Raw genomic sequence first — 3423 nt, 5'->3', positions numbered from 1 at the left:
GAGGAGCTGCTGCCTGGATTCCCCCTCCAGGGCTGAGCTGGTGTGCTCTTGGGGGTCGGGCCCCCCCACGGAGTCACAGTCCACAAAGGCGCCTCCTGACAAGTCACACTTGGCCTCCTGGACTCTGTCCCTGTGCTGCTGCAGCCTGAGTTTTCAAACAGGCCTCCGCCATCCTCCAAGATGCCCCACGAGCTGAGTGAAATCACTGGGGCACGACAGGAGGTCCTGGGCACATGTGTGGGCGGGCAGGCAGGCTTCGGAGGAGGCAGGGTTTCACTTGAGTGAGTGCCCAAGGCTGAGCAAGGTTTAGTTGGTCTTGGGGTGGGGGGCAGAAAGGAGAGCATGCTGGTCAGGAGACTCTGAAAAGGGGCAGTGGGGCAGGAGGGAGCAGACCGTGTAGGTCTGGAAAGGATATGAAGCATTTCTGATGACGGTCCCAAACCAAACCAAACCAAACCAAACCAAACCAAACCAAACCAAACCAAACCGCCATCGAGTCCAATGTGTAACGAACGGCTAGGCCATCAGGGCCCCTTCTGGTGGCAATACAGCCACTACAGGCTGTAGAGCAGCTGTCAGTGGGTGGGGGGTGGGAGGGCGGCGAGGAGCACGGTGGGGGCCGAGGAGAAGCAGCCTGCTGTTGAGGACAAGGCCGGGGTAGGGTAACCAGGCAGACTCAGCCCTCATCCAGGCCCTTGTGCCGGAGCAATCCACACTCTAGCTCCACAGCGCGACTGGAAGGTGGGCATTCCGCCCTTAATACTCAGGAGGAAGAATATCGAGTTTCCCTATTGTTCTAGCTGGTTCCCAACCAGAGAGCCGTGTGTCGGCCACATTTCAGGAGCAGAGCAGGTGGCCGCCACCCCCAGCCCATCTGGCCCCTGAAGTGCTCTCTGACCAGACAAGGTCCCTACGGTCAGGGGGAGCTGGTCAGAAACAAGGACCCAGACGACCACCCAATCTTCGTGGGCTGGCTGGTACTTATCTTTTTAGGGTCAGTGTCATATGGGGGGGGGGAGCAGACAGCTAACCCCAAGGTCTTGAGGCTCCAGCACACGTGGGCAAGTCATGAGGCAAGTGAGGGGCCAGGCTCCGCTGAGCGCCCCCAGGAAAGGAAGGTGGGTGTGGGTAGAAGACGCAGCTAAGGGAGGTGGCTGGAGTTCATTAGTTAGTTCAGTGGGACATTGTCAGAGGGCAAGGAGGGGCTGCCTCCCAATTTCGGCAGCGAATTTCCAGTGGGCAGCCCCTCTCCTTCAGCCCCAGCTGCTGGCGGACGATATCCTTCTCTGTAGGTTCTGCAGGACATCACGCAGGGCGGGGTGGGGGAGAGCACAGCACCTCCTTTAGGAAGGGCGTTCCTGCCCTGCGGCATCAAGCCCTCATCCATCCCACCTGGTCTGGCTTTCCAGGCTGCCCCCCTCCAACCTAGAGGCTGGGGGCTGGACTGTCCAGATGCCCAGGGCCAGAGCAGGGGCCACCAGGTCTGAGGACCAGCCCCCTTCACCCCCCGCCCCCCACTTCAAGGAAGTGGAGGGAGGGCGGGGCTCAGAGTGGTCTTCCCGCTCCAAGCTGCCCAAGGGCTGGCCCCAGTTAGCCAGTTGGGCCCCTGAGCCAGAGGAAGAGAAAGAAGATTCCTGCAGAGACCCCCAGAGCCCTGGTGGCCTAGTTCTTACATGTTGCACTTCCAACGGCAATGTCAGCATTTCGAAACCACCAGCCCCTCCATGGGAGGAAGATGAAGCTTTCTACTCCTGTAAAGAAACCCATGGGGGCAGTTCCACCCTGTCCTCTAGGGGCGCTACCAGTCTGCACTGACTCAATGGCTGTGAGTTTGGTTTTGGTGGGAAAGAGCTTCCGGTCAGCACACAGGAGACCATCGTTCAAGAGGGGTCAGTGGGAGTGACAGCGCTGACCATGTCTATGTGCTGTTAGGGGGTTGCAGCTGCCACTGAGTCTGCTCTGACTCATGGTGACACCCCCCACCCCCGCCCCTGCGGCTGGATCGCTGGCATCCTGTGCGTCCCCTGTGGGTGGTTGCAGGTGGGACCTTGGGATTTCAGAAGTCGATGGCTACTCTTTCCTCCTGGTCTGGAAGCTCCCGAATGAAACCAGCTCAGCGTCTTGACAATAAGCAGAGCCCCACTGACAGACGCTGGGGCTGTGCCTGATGTGCACTGGCAGGGAGCAGAGCAGGGCCCAGGTCTCTAGCAGGGAAGGTGGCACTTTTCCCCACGCCACAGGGGCGGAGTCAAGATCAGCCCCTGGGCAGAGCAGGCAGGAAGTGCACTTGGGCAGTGCCAGTGATGTCCTCCTGTGGGCGGGCAAGCTGGCTGCTGATGGCACACAGGGCCAGCGCCATATCTGCTTTGCTCAGCCCTGGCCCTCAGCACCCGGCAGGGCCTTGTCCACTCATACTGAGGATCTGCCCTCTGCCAGGCACCGGGGACACAGCCAGGACCACCACAAAGGCCAGCCCTCCCTGAGCCTGCCATCCAGCTAGGGGAATACAACTCCCCACTTAAACCCGGGCCAGCTGCCCTGGCTCCAGCTATATGGCTACCTCGCGCGGGTAGCTGGGCAGCACAGAGCTCCAGAGGGTTCTCTATAGCTGATGTTGTAGGAGACTTTCTTCTGCGGTGCCTCTGGATGGCCTGGAACTTGCAACCTTCCAGTTAGCAGCCAATCGTGCTAACTACCACGCAGGTGCTCTTAAGTAAACACAGAGAGGTTTCCTACGGAGTGAGGGGCTGCTGGGTGACGGGAAGGCGGGTCAGGGAAGAACCAACTGTCTGGGACAAACCTGGGTGAAGTGAGGGAGTGGGCCCTATGGGCATGGGGGGGTGGGGTTTGGAGCATGCTGGGCAGAGGGAACAGCATGTGGAGGACAGCGAGACCAGCCGTGCTGGGTGGGAAGCGGATGGGGGAGAGGGGTGGTATGGAGTAGGAGAAGCAGTAGAACCCACAGAGCCCCTTCAGAGTTTATTCCATGAAAACCAGTGGGAGGGCATGGAGCCCAGAGTCCCGTCGCTGAGCAGTCCATGGACCGGCATCTCCCAGCCTGGAGCTGGTTGGAGACACAGGCTCTGAGCCCCACCGGGGCTCCATCCGCTGGACCTGAATCTGCAGGCACAGTATCCCCAGCTGACTTGTGTCACAGGGAAGTTCGGGGCTCATTGGCATGTCTAAAGCGTAAGTCCCAATCGCCTTAAAGGAAACAGGCTTGAAGGGGGCTTCTTGCAGAGGCTGGCTCTGGCTGCTCTCAGGATGGATGACCAGACCGAGGAGACCTGCTGGGAGGCGGCTGTGCCCCTGTGATCTGCCTGTCTGGAGGCACCCGAGGCAGGATGGGCCGGGCAGCACAGCGAGACCTTGCTGGGCTGGGAACAAATCGGGAAGCCAGAGCTGGTCCCCAGAGTAGCCAGG

Source organism: Echinops telfairi, unplaced genomic scaffold (assembly GCF_000313985.2).
Source record: "Echinops telfairi isolate 266 unplaced genomic scaffold, ASM31398v2 ScPeMD7_2573;HRSCAF=3158, whole genome shotgun sequence".
NCBI lineage: Eukaryota > Metazoa > Chordata > Mammalia > Afrosoricida > Tenrecidae > Echinops > Echinops telfairi.
The sequence above is the reverse complement of the archived record's forward strand: the minus strand, read 5'-3'. Positions refer to the sequence as shown.